This window comes from Pan paniscus, chromosome 5 (assembly GCF_029289425.2).
Source record: "Pan paniscus chromosome 5, NHGRI_mPanPan1-v2.0_pri, whole genome shotgun sequence".
NCBI classification, from domain to species: domain Eukaryota; kingdom Metazoa; phylum Chordata; class Mammalia; order Primates; family Hominidae; genus Pan; species Pan paniscus.
This window is the reverse complement of record NC_073254.2, coordinates 95,796,972-95,815,587: the sequence shown is the minus strand read 5'-3', so window position 1 is coordinate 95,815,587 and position 18,616 is coordinate 95,796,972. Positions and strand designations below refer to the sequence as shown.

Genomic DNA, 18,616 nt, shown 5'->3' with positions numbered 1-18,616 from the left:
AAAACTCATCTCTACTAAAAATACAAAATATTAGCTGGGCGTGGTGGTGCACGCCTGTAATCTCATCTACTCAGGTGGCTGAGGCATGAGAATCACTTGAACCTGGGAGGCAGAGGTGGCAGTGAGCCAAGATTGTGCCACTGCACTCCAGCCTGGGCGACAGAGCAAGACTCCATCTCAAAAAAAAAAAAAAGAATGAATTGAGGAAGATGACACAAAAAAATAAAAATACTGCAGCCAGCACAAATGTCTGTGAGGATGCTACAAACTGATCCAGCTCCTGTGGGTATGGGCCAAGAACTTTTTATTTCAAATTTTCAAATTATTGTGATGCCACTAATGATGTACAGAAGGTAAAATGAACAGCAAATTCAGAGGAGAACATAGGTAAGCCCAGAATCTAATCCAATATATGTGTACATATATTTAAAATATTTTTGCATTGCTTTAACACACACTGACTAAAAAACATACAATAACACATAAATTGAAAGAAGACTGTCCTTTATTTGGAACTTTACCAAAAGGTGTTCATCATGCTGGAAAAATCACATTATAGAGCAATGCTAATAAAGATAGTTGAGTCACCAATTACAATACTTGCATATTAGTCTAATTTACAGCTGCTGCATTCATGATTATTCTACATGTAGATGTTAGTAGCATCTGACTACTTTATTCTGCCTTGTAGTAAAGGACTGCCTGCACCTTCACAAACTGAAATAAACAATATATTAATGTAATTACTATAATTAATAATTTAATAACTTTCCTTTATGTTAGAATACTGTATTAATTTTTAAGTGTATATATCTGTATGTGTATATATATATATAATATACACACACACACATATATGTGTAGGTTATACTGTCTACTAGTTTTTTTCTTTTTTTCTTTTTTTTGAGACAGAGTCTAGTTCTTTTGCCCACGCTGGAGCACAATGGTGTGGTCTCTGCTCACTGCAACCTCCACCTCCTGGGTTCAAGCGATTCTCCTGCCTCAGCCTCCCACGTAGCTGGGATTACAGGCACCCGCCACCCCGCCCAGCTAACTTTTGTATTCTTAGTAGAGACGGGGTTTCGCCATGTTGGCCAGGATAGTCTCGAACTCCTGGCCTCAAGTGATCTGCCCGCCTCGGCCTTCAAAAGTGCTGGGATTACAGGTGTGAGCCACCATGCCCAGCCTGCTTTTTTCTTTGAGACAGAGTCTCACTCTGTTGCCCAGGCTGAAGTTCAGTGGTGCAATTATATCACACTGCCATCTCAAACTCCCAGGCTCAAGCAATCCTCCCACTTCAGCCTCCAAAATAGCTGGAACTACAGGCACACACCTACCACGCCCAGCTAACCTTTTTTTTATTCTTAGTAGAGAGGTTTTGCTATGTTGTCCAGACTGGTCTTAAACTCCTGGGCTCAAATGATCCTCCCACCTCAACCTCCCAAAGTGTTGCATTGCTGGCATAAATCACTGAGCCTAGCCTTTTCTTTTTTTTGAAGTTCTTGCTGTATCAGTGCAGTGGCATGATCATAGTTCACTGCAGCCTCAAACTCCTGAGTTCAAGCAATCCTCCCACCTCAGCCTCCTGAGTAGGTGGGACTAGATGCACATGCCATCACTTCTGGTAATTTTTTTTTTAAGAGGTGAAACAAATAGATGAAACTTGATTCTAGAGCACTGGGTAAGAGTTCAGAAATTTCTTCCCTACAGAATTTTATTATAGCACAAAAAGAAATGTTTATTTTTGGCCAGATGCAGTGGCTCATGCCTGTAATCCCAACACTTTGGGAGGCTGAGGCAGGCAGATCACTTGAGGTCAGGAATTCAAGACCAGTCTGGTCAACATGGTGAAACCCCATCTCTACTAAAAATACAAAAATTAGCCAGGCGTGGTAGTGTGCACCTGTAGTCCCAGCTACTTGGGAGGCTGAGGCTCGAGAATCGCTTGGACCCAGGGGGTGGAGGTTGCAGTGAGCTGAGATTGCACCACTGCACTCCAGCCTGGGTGACAGAGCGAGACTCTGTCTCAAAAAAAAAAAAAAAAAAAAAAAACTTTTTTTTTAGTCATAGCCTTATATGTGAAATTACCTCTAAATTTTTTAACTGCACAATACTGACAGGAAAAATGAACTCCAAACTAAGAGACTTATGAATTATCTTTCAGTTCTGCCAGTGGTTAGCTATCTGACCTTCAAGTCTCTCTCTTTTTTTTTTTTGTTTGTTTGAGACGGAGTCTAGCTCTGTCGCCCAGGCTGGAGTGCAGTGGCATGATCTCGGCTCACTGCAAGCTCCACCTCCTGGATTCACGCCATTCTCCTGCCTCAGCCTCCCGAGTAGCTGGGACTACAGGTGCCTGCCACCACGCCCGGCTAATTTTTTGTATTTTTAGTAGAGACAGGGTTTTACCATGTTGGCTAGGCGGGTCTTGAACTCCTGGCCTCAAGTGATCTGCCTGCCTCAGCCTCTCAAAGTGCCTGGCCTGGATCAAATCATTTTTAAATTTCTAATACAGTGAATATCAATAGATATAATCCACATAAACAAAATACGCAGTCTTCAGTAATTTTTAAGTGTGTAAAAGAGTCCTGAGACCTGAGATCCACTGATCAAAAAAAAACCTTACAAAGCCCCTCGCTAGGCAGTTTATACCCTCCAGTAATTCACAATCTAGGTAGAGTAGACAAGAATGAAAGAAGATACACATACATCACAGAACCTTTGATGTACATTATAATACCAGTATAATTCCAAATAGTAAATTTGGGGTGGCTACTTTCAAAGATTTAATTCAAGCAGGTAGTGAAAGATGGGTAAGAATGACTAAAGAAAAGTGCACTCCAGACAAAGGGTTTGTTTGAACAAGACTAAGGAGAAAGGAGAATGGGGACACGTTTGGGGAAGAGGCCAACGGGGCTGGAGCGAAGGAGAATGGCACAGGTGTGATGAGTGCTATAGTGAAAAAGTGGGGCAAGATAGGTCAAAAAGGATTTTGAATCACACAGTAAGAGTTTAGAGACCAGGCATGGTGGCCCGCATCCATAATCCCAGCACTTTGGGAAGCTGAGGTGGAGGATCACTTGAGCCCAGGAGTTTGAGGCTGCCATGATCTATAATGGTACGAATGCAGTCCAGCCAGGATGAGAGTGAGACTCTATCTCTAAAAAACAAAAAAAGAAATAGATGAAGAGGTTGGAAAAGAATAATGCTCTAAATGAGGCCACTGGATCTATTAATTAGGTTACAGAGTAGTCACTGTTGAGTGTTTAGGGACACAGCACAAATTACAATGATCTGGGATCAAGACCTCATTAGCATTATATTAACTACAGGAAATAAGTATTTTACCTGGTGTTACAGAAAAATATTTTTTTCAAAGAGTAGTTTGTCTTTCAACTGTAAGTTTTTAAGTTATCTCTCTAAACTTTGTTATTTTCAGATAATTTATTTCAGAATCATAAAATACTGATTTTGGCACTTAAGTAGAACTCTAGCATTTACCTAATGAATTTTATAACAAAATAATATACTATTGTGTTACATATTGAACCTCAACCTACTGCCTAAAAGAATATTATTCTTACTGTAGATAAGCCTACAAAAGCACATTTTAGTGCAAATCCAACAAATGACATTTATTCAAGGAAAAAACTATTATTCAATCCTTTTTTATTAGTAATATGAAGCACAATATAAGATCAAATTTCATTTTGGCATGTTTATATCAAATATGTATTTAGCTAGAACTATGTTTATGCAAAAGTAATGTGTGAAAAATCCATATTTTATTAATATAATCTAGGAAACAATCATTTGTTTTATACAAAGATTCTCCTCTTTACAAAAGAAATTATCACTGGGACCCTTTAAATAGGAAGCTTTCCCAGAATAATAAAAAAATTATGCCGGGCACAGTGGCTCACGCCTGTAATCCCAGCACTTTGGGAGACCAAGGTGGGTGGATCATGAGGTCAGGAGTTCAAGACCAGCCTGGCCAAGATGGTGAAACCCCGTCTCTACTAAGAAAATACAAGAATTAACCAGGCGTGGCAGGCGCCTGTAATCCCAGCTACTCAGGAGGCTGAGGCAGGAGAATCGCTTGATCTCAGACGGTGGAGGTTGCAGTGAGCCGAAATCACGCCACTGCACTCCAGCCTGGGCAACAGAGTGAGACTCCGTCTCAAAAAAAAAAAAAAAAAAAAATTACAGGTCAGATGCAGTGGCTCATGCCTATAATCTCAGCATTTTGGGAGGCCAAGGCAGGAGGATCACTTGAGACCAGGAGTTCAATACCAGCCTGGGCAACACAGTAAGACCCCCATCTCTACAAAAAAAAAAATTAAATTACACTTAAATTCATTATTTACATAAAACTTTACAGGAATACATTTGCTTAAGGCACATACATTAAGTATGTAATTATAACAGGTATATAACTAAAACAGGTAGTTGTTAAGAGGTTTAAAAGACAAGAGCTGCAGACAATGGCTTAGATTTGGGTCTAGGAGGTCTCCCCTCTCTCATCCACTGGCAGGGGAGGCTGGAGCCCTGCGCAGAGCAGAAATCTGAGGGTGAGTCTGGCTCAGAAGGGAAGTGGGTATCACAGAACTGTCTTCCCTGGACTTGAGAGTGGGCCATAGATGCACGAATGTCACCATTTTACTACTGTTTGTGTAGGGAGATAAAAACAGAAAAGATTAACTCTTTGATTTTCAAAGCTCTGAGTGTTTAAAAGAGCACACAGAAAAAGCAAGCTTAGAATTCTAAGTGGAGCAAAGACTCTAGAGCCAGACCGCCTGGAAGCATCTTTTGACTCTACTCCTTACTACATCTATCACCTTCTCAAGTTACTTAGACCTCAGCTCTCTCAGCTATAAAATAGAATAATAAGAATAGTCACCTCATAGGGTCAATGTGAGAATTAAATGAGAAAATAACTGCAAAACACTCAAAGTGACAGCATATAATTGGCCCTCAAGAATTGTTATAATTATGGCCGGGGGCACAGTGGCTCACGCCTGTAATCCCAGCACTATGGGAGGCCGAGGCAGGCGGATCATGAGGTCAGGATATCAAGACCATCCTGGCTAACATGGTGACGCTCTGTCTCTACTAAAAATACAAACACAAAATTAGCTGGGCATGGTGGCTGACGCCTGTAGTTCCAGCTACTCAGGAGGCTGAGGCAGGAGAATGGCGTGAACCTGGCAGGCGGGGCTTGTAGTGAGCCGAGATCACGCCACTGCACTCCAGCCTGGGCGACAGAGTGAGACTCTGTCTTAAAAAAAAAAAAAAAAAAGAATTGTTACAATTATACTGTGCTAGGATGATTTTAGATCACTCATTCAATCCATCATTACAATATACTGCCACCCCGAACCCATCTGACATAAACCTTTCACTGTTCAATCATGCTGACCTACTCTGTTGTCCACATGTTCTGAAAATACTAACCTATATCAGTGTTATATACCAAATAGCAGAATCCTAGAAAACAGGACTAAAGTCCACGACATTCTGGGCCAGTTCCAGAAACACACCTTTAATAAATAATAGCCCTCTGTATACAGTTGCACATTTGGCAAAAAGAAAAAAAAAAAATGTGTCTGTGTGTGTGTGTGTGTGTGTGTGTGTGTGTGTGTGTGTGTTCTAACAGCCCATTTTCTAACATACTAGCATCACTATATGCAGCCACCAGGCTATCTCCATTTTTACTAATGACTTACTAAAATCACCAAATTGGTTTATAAATTCCTAACTTATCCTCACTTTCCTTCCAAAAAATAAGGCTTATTAGTAGAATGCATCCCTATAAAATATAAAATTAAATTCTGATTGAAATAAATATTTCCTGGTTGCTAAAACATCTGTCGTGACAGCTGGTCATATGGTCAAACTCATTCAATTTCCATCCTTCTTTTCCCTCCTCCCATACTTGAAAGAAAACCTTTAACATAAACCTCTTCAATTAGCCATTTGAATACATGATGACTAGTTTTTCACTTTACATTCACCTGTTTTCTCCATCATCTCAGTGGCCAATACAAGCCACAGTTTTGTTTGAAATATCAAACACAAGAATAATAAGTACATAAAGTATTTTCTTCATTCTTCTCATCTTAAAGATCAACCAGGATGAACAAGAAGAGCAGAGAAACTAATATATTCCTCTTCAAAACACACACAGGTTCTTTGTTCTTCCCCCAGATACTAAGACCAAAAGGATAACAGACAGCAAATCATGCCCACAAACCAAAACACAGCTGGTTCATCTAATTTTAGAAAAAAAATAACAAGGAAGAAGAGAAAAGTTCTCTCTGGAATAACTCAATCCTCAAATCAAGGAAATTCAAAGAATACAACATGGAAAAACTAAGAGCCTCAAATATCTCCTGCGGGATACTGATTCCATCAGTGTCAAATCCAAATAAACAATATGTTTTTAGAAGATCCCACAAAAGTTTGAAAAATCACTCCTTTAAAAAAAAAAAAGCCTACTTACAGAGAAAATATCTAAATGGTTAGTTTCCAACCACAGGTGTTATTCAGTTCATTCCAAACCTGTTTCTCATTTTCACCATACTCTCTAAAAAAGACAAGCTGGGAAACATATTTGGTTTTTTTTAACTCAGTTATAACATTTATATCCAGAGGTATACTTTATTTGTATGCTAAATTCTCTCAGCCAGATGTTTATTAATCTGCTCAACCCTGCACAATACGGCTCTTCCTTTTCTGGAGGTCATAAACAAGGCCCTCTCTAGCTGCTTCTTAATCTGAGTAAGATCTTGTACTTCTTTTTCCCTGGAATCCTCAATAGAAGAAAGAAAATATAAGTCATAATCTAATTGTTTTGGGGGGAGTATTACTTATATCCCTAGAATCCTTCATACCATCTCTTTAAGAAGAGAAATCCTTTTCTTTAGTAACCCCTAAGGAATCTATCCAAAATAAAGACCACAAACTTTTTGCCAGAACTAAGATTAACTAGGTAAAATTGGCATTAGCAAAATATCAGCAACTGCAAGATAACAGCAAACTGCAACAGATTTATACAGAAATTTAATGTGTCCTCAAAAGGACTTGGGAAGGACAAACAACTATTTCCCAATAGTCTTGCTTCTATGAACTATTACCATATCAACACTATGTTCTAGTGCTCTTGCTGTCAAAAAAAAAATTCCAGGTGAATACAAGTATAAATTCCAGAAAAGCGAAAGACTTATTGCCAAAATATTTTTAATTTAGTCACTAAAGATTTTTAATGAAAGAAACATGTATTCCATTAAACCAGGACTGCCTAGTGAAGAAAATTTCAGAAAACCTCAGCAAAGTATAACAGCATATTAACAAAAGTGCTTTGTGTTAACAGACCTAGATTATGTTTCTTGTTGGGTTATATGGATCATCAAAATTTCCTAAAATAATTGTTCAGTTAAATGAGAAAGTGATTAAACTATTTCTGAAAGCATGTATAAAACAATTAGTCCCAAGTATTTTGCAGATGTATCACAATGCTACAAGTTTTTTTTTTAAATGTACCAAGGAAATGCTACAAATCCCCAAAGGTTCTAAATAATGTCCTAGTTAATCCCCATTTGCTCCTTCGCATCCTCAATTCTTTCTCTGCTCTTGCACTGGGAGAATGAGCTTTAAAAAAAAAAAAATCACCTGGGCTCCCCAGCTGGGTTCTAGTAAAGTAAGTCACCGGTGGAGACTCAAAGAGGGAAGAGAGATCAGGGAACCTCCCTTCACGCCCCTCCTGCTTCAAAACCGCAGCTCCCTCTAGCCCTCCTCCACAATGCCAGCTTTCTGCTCTGTTAATTTCTGGAGAACTAAGAGTTTCTTACTGTTTCTAATCCCTGAGCGCTTTACCACACTTGTTTGTTCTCTAACCTCTGCAAATAGCCTCTTCATGTGAACCACCAGGGGTAAAATCTCCTTCCTTTTGGGGCTTTGCCTGATATGACTAACAATGCCAAGTCTGATTATTCAACAGCACATTATCTAAAGAAATCTAAGTTTTTAAAAGTTTTTAAGATCTATAGAAATGACCGGATCTATAGAAACGGCCGGGCGCTGTGGCTCACTCCTGTAATCCCAGCACTTTGGGAGACTGAGGCGGGTGGCTCAGCTGAGGTCAGGAGTTCGAGACCAGCCTGGCCAACATGGTGAAACCCCATCTCCACTAAAAATACAAAAATTAGCCGGGCATGGTGGCACATGCCTGTGATCCCAGCTACTCAGGAGGCTGAGACATTAGAATCGCTTGAACCTGGGAGGGGGAGATTGCAGTGAGCTGAGATCATGCCACTGCACTCCAGCGTGGGCAACAGGGTGAGACTACATCTCAAAAAAAAAAAAAAAGATCTATACAAACATGTATTTATACATTTTTACTATTTGTATAATCGTTAAAAATTAACAATTTTAACTAATATTAACTAATCACCTCCAAATGAAGCTAGTTAAAAAGCTGAAACAGGCCAGGCGCGGTGGCTCACACCTGTAATCCCAACACTCTGGGAGGCCAAGTCGGGCAGATCACGAGGTCAGGAGAGCAAGACCATCCTGGCTAACACAGTGAAACCCCATCTCTACTAAATAAGAAAAATTAGCTGGGCGTGGTGGCGGGAGCCTGTAGTCCCAGCTACTTGGGAGGCTGAGGCAGGAGAATGGCGTGAACCCAGGAGGCGGAGCTTGCAGTGAGCTGAGATGGCAACACTACACTCCAGCCTGGGTGATAGAGCGAGACTCCATCTCAAACAAACAAACAAACAAAAAGCTGAAACAATCATTACAATTTAATTTAGGTGCGAAATTTAACACTGCATTATCTTCTCCATACAATGCTATAAGCCCCAAATAAGCTTAAAAAAAAAGTCAATGAAGAGATTCTGGTAACATATTTCACTTCCCTCTACCACATACTGCCTGGTTAACCCAAGCAAATTGTCGTTAATCTTGTTGAAGCCCTCCCTAACCAAAAGATAAAGAAAAAGTTTAAGCTAGTAGTTCTCTAATTCCAGTTTGCACATCAATCAAAAGGGAAGCTTGCCAACATAGTGAAACCCCGTGTCTACTAAAAATACAAAAATTGGCTGGGCATGGTGGCACGCGCCTGTAGTCCCAGCTACTCGGGAAGCTGAGGCAGGAGAATTGCTTGAACCTGGGAGGCAGAAGGTGTGGTGAGCCAAGATCGCGCTACTGCACTCCAGCCTGGGCAACAGAACGAGACTCCATCTCAGAAAAAAAAAAAAAAAGCCAACTTCAAGATTCCAACCAAATCACTAATATATTGCTTTTCTTTTCGATGAAAATTCCACATTAAACATGACAAAAAAAAAACACAGTAACAACAATAATAATGAATGTACACTATGTGCTAGCCAGTGTGATCTGTGTTTTACATGTATTATTATCTAATTCAATCCTCATAAGAACCACACCAGGTAGGTAATATTGTTACTTCCATTTTATAGATGACAAAACTGAAGCCTAGAGAAATGAAATAATTTGACCAAGTTAATGAGTGACAAAACCAGGATTGCCTCAGGTCTGCCTATCCTCTTACCCAGGAGCTGGACAAGAAAGCACTGTGCTTAAACGCAACTCTGGAACCCCAGGGCTGTCAGAGAGAGGATTAAGCCTGACGACCAAGTAGTTAGGCAAGTAATACCCTCCCATCTCCTTCCAACCCCAATTCCCACCCCTCACCCAACAAGCTATCCTGACTCCCCACACCCATCACTCCCACACCAAGGTCGCCCACCTCTGTGATGTGTCACACATCCTAGTAGAACATCAGAAGTCTGTCTCTATGTGTGTGTGTGTGTGTGTATATATGTGTATACGTATATATATACACACACACAGACTTCTGATGTTCTATATGTATATGTATATATGTTCTATATGTATATGTGTGTGTATACATACACACACATATATTGTGTATATGTCTATATACATATATACACACATATGTGTATATATGTATATGTATGTATGTCTATATATGTATATGTATGTATGTCTATATATGTATATGTATATATGTCTATATACATATATACACAATATATGTGTATATATGTGTGTATATATATACACACACAACACACATAAGTACTCTTGTATATACATATATACACATATATACACAATACATATTGCTTATACATATATACACACTATATATTGTGTATATATATACACACTATATATGTGTGTATACATATATACACATATATACACACTATATATGTGTGTGTATATATGTGTGTGTATATATATACACACACACACACACCACACATAAGTACTCTTTCCACATTAGTATCTACTACCTGCTTAGTACTAGCAGAGACCCAAATTCCAGCACCACCAAATAAGCTTGAGCAAATTTAATATCTCTGCCCCTCAGTTTCCTAATCTGTAAAATGAAGGTCATAACACCAACACCACTGAGGTGACACAGTGATTGAGCTAATGTATACAAAAATACTCACTTGGCATAATATCTGACATGGTAGTAAAAGCTCAATAAACAATAGCTGCTATTGGCCAGGCACAGTGGCTCATGCCTGTAATCTCAGCAGTTTGGGAGGCGAAGGTGGGCAGATCACCTGAAGTCAGAAGTTTGAGACCAGCCTGGCCAACATGGTGAAACCCCATCTCTACTACAAATACAAAAATTAGCCAGGCATGGTCGTGAGCACCTGTAATCCCAGCTACTCAGGAGGCTGAGGCAGGGGAATCGCTTGAACCCGAGAGGCGGAGGTTGCAGTGAGCCAAGATTGCACCACTGCACTCCAGCCTGGGTGACAGAGCGAGACTCCGTCTCAAAAAAAAAGAAAAAACAATAGCTGCTATTAAAATTATACTTTGCTAACCTCTTCTCTTACAACACCAACATATCAGTCCTAGTCCCATTTGTTTTTTGCTTGCTTGTTGTTTTTTTTTTTGAGACAGAATCTGGCTATGTTGCCTAGGCTGGCCTCAAACACCTGGGCTCAAGCATTCCTCCTGCCTCAGCCGCCTGAGTAGCTAGGACTACAGGTAAGCATCACCGTGTCCAACTCTAGCTCCCATTTATTTTCTCTCAGTTTTCTTTGCTAAAAGTGTGATAAATGATGGAACATACTTATATTTATCAAAGCAGGTTGGTAACAGCGCCATAACCCAATAGTCTGGGAGTCTTCGACAGATAGGTCAGGAATATTCCAGAGCAAGTAAGTCATGCAGTAGCCTTTAAATTGCACAATTTTGACAACTGCCTATTTCCCAACTTTAGGGTCAGCCCTGTTGATTACATCCTAGTATGAAGAGTCTATAATTAACTTAATTCAAAACAACAATAAAATGTCAGTACAGGGGCTTGGTCTTAATGTAATCACTGTATCCCTAGAACTTAGAATAGTGCCTGGTCTGTGGTAGACACTCAAGTACGTTTTAAATAAATGAAGACATAAAGGAACCAACACAGACGCACACACAGTTCTTTAGTGAGTCTTTACAAAGACAGTTGTAACTATCAGATCACTACCAATGCACAAAGTAATAAAAGTTATTTTCAAAATTCCCCCAGCACATTTTTCTCCTTCCTTTTTTTAACTAATTGTTCTTTAAAAATTCTCCAACTAGAAAAGCTAATTACCAATTTCAGTCTAGCAATCGATTTAAAATGTTAAAGTAGCTCCATAATGATGCATCATGCTCATCTTCTACCTTCCATTAAAAAATAATAACCTGTAACAATTTAATAATCACCATTTTAGTGACCCTAATTTTTCAGAACTTCCTGAACCACCTGACTTGAAGCCATAATGTGAGGTTAAATACATAAGCAACAGGGGGAAAGTGGAGGACTTACTACTTTGGGACTACACAGAGATGATGCTTCTAAGTAGCCACATTGACCTTGAAGAAGTTACTTAATTTTAAGTAATGTATTTATTTATTTAGAGACGGGATCTTGCTCTGTCACCCAGACTGGAGTGCAGTGGTGCAATCACAGCTCACTGCAGCCTTGACCTCTTGGGCTCAGGAGATCCTCCAACCTCAGCCTCCTACACAGCTAGGACTATAGGCGTGCACCACCACACCCAGCTAATTTTTGTATAATATTTTTTGTGAAAGGGTTTCACCATGTTGCCCAGGCTGTTCTCAAACTCCTGGGCTAAAGTGATCCTCCCACCTCAGCCTCCCAAAGTGCTGGGATTACCGGCATGAGCCACCACATGCAGCCAGTATTTTTAATTTTTTGAGTCTCCATTTCCTTACCTGTAGAAAAGGAATAAATTTACTAAATCTACTTCATCAAGTTGTTTTAAGGACCAAATGCATACAAAAATATTTTAAAGCAATAAAATGCCATCCAAATATAAGTTATTAGCTTTTGACGTATATGTCTTTGGATTTCAAATGGATGGTTTCTATTTATTTTTTCATATCTCTGCAACTCTTCCTATTTCCTGGATCCAAAGATATGCCAGCACAGGGAGGAATCAGTTCACACTTGTCATATCTAAAACACAGTGGGCCCTCAGTAAATATCTGTTGAAAAAGATGTTCATCCACATAGATCAGAAATCAAAAAATTCTGCCACACAAAATATATTACCTTGTAAAGGTTAGTCAGCGGCTTCCTTTTTTTTTTTTTTTTTGAGACGGAGTCTCACTCAATCGTCCAGGCTGGACTGCAGTGGCCCAATCTCAGTGCACTGCAACTTCCACCTGCCAGGTTCAAGTGATTCTCATGCCTTGGCCTCCCGAGTAGCTGGGATTACAGGCACCCACCACCACACCCAGCTAATTTTTGTATTTTTAGTAGAGATGGGGTTTCACCACATTGCCCAGGCTGGTCTGAACTCCTGACCTCAGGTGATCCACCCACCTTGGCCTCCCAAAATGCTGCGATTACAGGTGTGAGCCACCACGCCCCAGCCAGGTTATTTTCAAATGAAATAACAAATGACCTAACATACTCAAAAGATGACTGTGTTTTTGTCAGGAGTTTCCTTTGTGCACATTACTCAGCATCATATTTACCCCATGTGAATATACACTGAAGGAATGTGCTTTGGTGTTTTGGTTTCACTTGAGACATGCCTTCTGTATAAAAAATTATTTCCTCTCTCTTTAGCACCAGCAAGATTTCTAAAGATGCCAGATTTCTTCTTTAGGTTTTACTTTCTATGCTTCAGTACTCACAAGGAAAACTTTTGGTGGACTTATGGTCATTTCTCAAACCATTATGTCATTCTTACACTAATCAATAAGAAAAATAAGCTAATTTTTGAAAATAGTAACTAGAAAGACGTTGCAAAATATTTAAAGATTCTAGTCCACTCAAATTTGTCAAATAAAATCAGAACCATTTTAAATGAAAAGATCCTGGTTCCTCTGAACATTATATAATGCCGGCAAGGCACGGTAGCTCATGCCTGTAATCCCAGTACTTTGGGAGCCCGAGGCAGCACATTATCTGAGCTCAGGAGTTCAAGACCAGCCTGGGCAACATGGCAAAACCCCTCTCCACCAGAAACACAAAAAAGTTAGCCAGGCATGGTGACATACACCTGTGGTCCCAGCTACTCCGGAGACTGAGGTGGGAGTGTCACTTGAGCCTGGGAGATGGAGGCTGCAGTAAGCCGAGATCATGCCACTGCATGTGGCATGAATGAGACTCTGTCTCCAAAAAACATATATATATATATATATACACACACACACACATATATAGATCATAGATACATGCATATAGATATAATGCCTCCAAAAGAGAACTTAAGCTTATTTAACTCTACTTCTTGATGTGTGTGTCACAGATCTATTACCAATTTATATTAGTAATATTACTAATTTATATTAGGTGGTGGTTTTGTATTTACAGTTGAATATGAATATCCTTGAGATGCAAAATTCCTAATAGTTCAAAGCAAATAATGAAAAAAATCCATAATGGTAGCCACCCAACTCAGCCTTCCTACGTTGCTTCTGCTTATTTACCCAACTACATCCTACTGCTGAAATGCATGATTCCTAGTTTGTTACCAAAGAAAATGGGCTTATTTGCTCATTGTTGTCATTTATGTCTATTGCGGCTCAAGGGATATTCCACAGACCATAGAAAAGATTTGTACTAATAGTTTCTAAGTGACAATTTAATCATAATCTAAAAACGAGTCCCCCCTCTCAAGATTAGAGAATTAATTATGTAATATTTAAAGGATAGCTACTGCATAAATAATTATCTTTTTCATTAGAGGAAAATTTTAAAGTTCTATCCCAACCAGGAACATTACGATCTAATTCTAGTTCTCACAAACCTATCAAAGTTAAACACACACATATGTTTAACAGCATACATACAGGCACAATACATATAATGTCCTAGAACTATACGAGAAATGAGAAGGCAGCAGCATCACTGTTCAAGGCTGTCAACCTGAGAATGAAGACACAAACACAGGATTCTAAATTTGTTCCAGAACTACATTCATGGCCTATCATATCTACTCCTGGATGCTTTTGTCAAACCTTGAATTACATTCTTTGACATAATACCAGTTTTGCCGGTTTAAACAGTCCACCAAGTGAACTGAAACCAAGGCAAACTGTTCTGGTGGAAAAAACAGGGGCTTCGTGGTCAAATGACTCAGGTGTGAATCCAGACTTTGCCCTTCTGGAGCAAGCATTTAATTCTTTGAGACTAGACTCCCTCAACTGTAAAAGGACAAGACCATTAGCCTAGAAAATTATTTTGTAGATCAAGCCCCTCAATCTGTGATCTGTCCAATTATGGAAGATGCCTAATAAATGTGCAACAATCTTATACTAGTAAAGGGCCAGTTCACAAATTATTATGAAATATCTCATTATGGGTATCATAATTAAACTCTATGAAACTGCAATCCCAGCACTTTGGGAGGCCAAGGCAGGCAAATCACTTGAGCTCAGGAGTTTGAGACCAGCCTGGCCAACATGGTGAAACCCCATCTCTAATAATAATAAAAAACTGGCCAGGTGTGGTGGCGGGCACCTGTAATCTCAGCTACTCAGGAGGCTGAGGCAGGAGAATCACTTGAACCCAGGAGACGGAGGTTGCAGTGACCCAAGATCGTGCCACTGCACAGCCTGGATGACAGGGCAAGACTCCATCTCAGAGAAAAAAAAAAAAAAAAGAATAAATAAACTCTGAGATTTATTTAAGTTATAACACTTCCCAATATTTTTAGATATTTTAATATATAAAAATGAAAACTACACAGAGGTTAGTAAACTCTTCTTAAAACTGGTATTTTACATGTCAAAAATGGAGTCTCAACTATCAACAGAAAGTTAAAATGGGTTTTTTTCAATGTTTGGATGTTTGCATTTGTTCAAGCCTCACATGGTCAAAGTCTTTAAAACTTTCTAAAGAAAGCTACATTTTGGAACCCAGATACAGCCCAGTTGTCTAAACAATGGGCTACATGATACACCACAGACTCCAGGCAAAGTCACAACAGGATGAGAACAGAGCCTTCAGCCTCTCTCAGATTTCCTGGCCACTGTTATTTTAAAACTTGACCACGTAAACATAAACAGGGAAAAATCCATTTCAGATAATCCCTACTGGTTATGATTTACGATCTTTTGTTTTTAATGCAATATTTAATTGCATTAATTTACATTAAATATTGCAATTGTTCATAACATTTTTCTTGCTCATGTTTCTAGGCACTAACCAAGAATATATATGTATATCATATATAGTTTTATATATTATACAGTTTTTAATCATGATCTTTCCTTAAATGTCATTCATACTTCTGTTACATTTACAATGGTTTCTGAAAACAAAAATGTAACTTACAAAGATGAGAGAATGATAAACAGCATGTCACACAAAAAATACAAAAATAATGGGCAAATGTACATAAGACTAAAATGACTTCTGTTTACCAAAGTGGATGCAATTCCTGCGTAACGTAAAATACTCAAAATGAGCTGTATATATAAAAGTCTGTGAGCTATGTTGAACGGCAGCATGGTTTCAAGCTCTGGCTATAGCCCACTTTGTAACATTTGTGGCGGTTTCTACAATTAAGGAAAAAAGGCACAAAGGTAATTTTTTCACTAAACATTCTCCAGTTTGAAAACCACAACCCAAGACATCTAGGAAGTTCAGTTAATTTGTACAGAAATGCTGTTTTGCCGCCAACCTTTGTACCATGACCACTACCAGTCCAAGTTCAACATTCACGTTTTATGGTGTGAAGATAAGTTTCAGCTAAATTTTAAGAGTGTTAATTTTCAGGCCAGGCGCGGGGGCTCACGCCTGTAATCCTAGCACTTTGGGAGGCCGAGGCGAGTGGATCACCTGAGGTCAGGAGTTCGAGACCAGCCTGGCCAACATGGCGAATCCCCGTCTCTGCTAAAAATACAAAAATTAGCTGGGCAGTGGCGCGCCCTTACTGTAGTCCCAGCCACTCGGGCGGCTGAGGGAGGTCAATCGTTCGAAACTGGGAGGTGGAGGTTGCAGTGAGCTGACAGAGCGAGGCTCTGTCTCAAAAAAAAAAGTTAATTTTTAAAACTCTCAAGTTCTGACTTTATTTAGATACACTGCATCTATGCCACCAGAGCATTAAAAAAAAAAAAATGAGGCTTATTTAGCCCGTACAGTTAAGTCTATTAAGTTAGGGCAGTGCTCCTCATTTCTCACTAATACTTGTAAATCAGGATTTAAGCATCCCTCCACCACATCACTTTATGCCAGGTAAGATGTAAAGAATATTTGGCCAGGCGCGGTGGCTCACGCCTGTAATCCCAGCACTTTGGGAGACCGAGGCGGATGGATCACGAGGTCAGGATTTCAAGACCTGCCTGGCCAAGATGGTGAAACCCCGTCTCTACTAAAAATACAAAAAAATTAGCCAGGCGTGGTGGTGGGCGCTTGTAATCCCAGCTACTCGGGAGGCTGTGGCAGAGAATTGCTTGAACCCGCAAGGGGGAGGCTGCAGTGAGCGGAAATCGCACCACCGCACTCCAGCCTGGGCGACAGACCAAGGCTCCGTCTCAAAAAAAAAAAAAAAAGTAATGAATTTTTTAAACCGTATGGAAATACTTTTAAACACGGATGTTCTAGCAATAACCCCATCAAATTATGTCCTACTTAAAATTAAAATCCCAGAGTTTAAGCATTTTAATCGTTTTAGGGAGTTTTTGGAAATTAACAAAAAAAGTTCTTGTTCAGTAGCATATCCGTAAATTAACATACTCAAGGTACTGGACCACCTAGAGACTAAGAATAAGGCTTTAGAAAGTCTCGATCTGGTCTCCTACATGATTAGACTATTAATGGTATCATTTGATCTTCACATCTCAGAGCAAACTGCGCTCCCCCTGCACTGAATTTTAAGCGTGTTTACAAAAGAGAAAATAAAACTATCACGGAGTGTCCAAGTCCGAGTTAGGCACCTGAGTGCTCTGCTTCTACCTGGGAGCCAGGGAAGAAACACAAAGGGACCTTGGTGATGAGAACCCATGAAAGGAGACTGATTGTCTTTCGGTGGAAACGAGAACCACCGCCAGCCCCACTGCTGCCCAGGGCCCACCCATCCATCACCTGCTTCTCCCACCCGCGTCCTCGGGCAGTGAACAGAAGCGTCGGCCCCGGAGCTGCTCGAGGAGGCCCGGGAGCAAGGCCGGGCCAGGGAACGCGAGACCCCGGCGCCGACGCCCCGCAGTGGGTCTCTGGGACACTCACCGGTGCGGGCGCGAAGGCAGGTGCGCGGCGGCGGGGCTACCTGTACCGGTGAAGCTGGAGGGCGCGGTGAGAAGTGATGAGGGCCAGTGAAGAGGGCGACGACGCGGACGGGCACCAGGACAGGGCGGCGACAGCGGCTGGGCTGAGGCTGGCTTCCTGCTCGGACCGATCCCGAGTCGGTCTCCGCCCGCCGGCCGGCGCCCCGCCGAGTCCCCGGCACTGCGGCGTGCACGTCACGGCTACGGAGCGCCCGAGGGGGCGGGGGCGCCGGGGCCGCGGCAGGCCGTCGGGCGCGCGCTCCGGGAGGGAGGGCGCGCTCCGGGAGAGGGCGCGCGACCCCCGGGGTCGCCCCGCCCGCGGCGCAGAGCCTCTGGGGCGAGGGTAGGCGCTCTGCAGCGCAGGAAGGGGCTGCCCCTGGACAAGCCGGGAGTTCTCGTTCTTCTCACGGCGAAACGGCCTCTTTTGCCGCGGTAGTTGTTTCCAGTCCCGGCAAAGCAGGTCCTGTCCGGCTGGATGCTGTGACTGTGCAGTCTGCCAACAGCGAGAATCAGTTCAAGCAGGGAGAAAGTTGTTCGGAGAGGGGGCGAGGAGTCCGGGGCTCCGCGCGGGGGACCCAGGAACCAGGTGTCCGCGCTTGGGCGGCAGCGAGGCTGCGTGGCGGTTGCGGCAAGAACCACTGCTCACTCGGCCCCGGATCGGGCCGGCTTGGACTGGGCTGCCCTGCATAGGGGGGAACCTTCCCGCACAACTAAGTTGCCATTCGGTCTTTGGAGGAGGAGGCTTGGGATGGGAATTTCGCACCCCTTTGCCTCTTCCCGCTCCTACCCTCGCCGACGCATTTACTTTATTTAGAGCCCCTACCTT

General features: G+C 41.3%; 1 protein-coding gene across 6 annotated transcripts in view; it reads right to left on the bottom strand.

Annotated features, from left to right (window-relative positions):
• The window catches only part of MYO6 (myosin VI), a 167,697-nt gene extending 149,652 nt beyond the window's left edge, over positions 1-18,045 (bottom strand). For all 6 annotated transcript variants that reach the window (XM_008975270.6, XM_055113900.2, XM_055113901.2 and 3 more), the window contains exon 1: positions 17,753-18,045. The gene's annotated coding sequence lies outside the window, so the exon portion shown is untranslated. The remainder of the gene's footprint in view (positions 1-17,752) is intronic.
• Between the last annotated feature and the right edge of the window lie 571 nt (positions 18,046-18,616).